Here is a 242-nt window from a genome sequence, read left to right as displayed (position 1 = left end):
CCCAGGACGGGCTGATCCTGGGGAGGGTTCCCTGATCGCTGAAGTTCGTCCTTAGACCGAGGTGCTGGGGAGTCCCTGGTCGGCTGAGGGGTCCTGAGGCGGAGGGAGGTCCCTGAGGGGACTGTCAGGCTGGGAGGGGGGCGGTTGGGGTGCGGATCTCCAGGCTGGGGCTCCTCGCAGCGCTTGGAGGGGGCTGGCAGGGGCAGGAGGGTTAGGGCCTCAAAACGGGGAAAGGCTGGGGG

The sequence above is a fragment of the Fulmarus glacialis genome, unplaced genomic scaffold, assembly GCF_000690835.1.
Source record: "Fulmarus glacialis isolate BGI_N327 unplaced genomic scaffold, ASM69083v1 scaffold30783, whole genome shotgun sequence".
NCBI lineage: Eukaryota > Metazoa > Chordata > Aves > Procellariiformes > Procellariidae > Fulmarus > Fulmarus glacialis.
The sequence above is the reverse complement of the archived record's forward strand: the minus strand, read 5'-3'. Positions refer to the sequence as shown.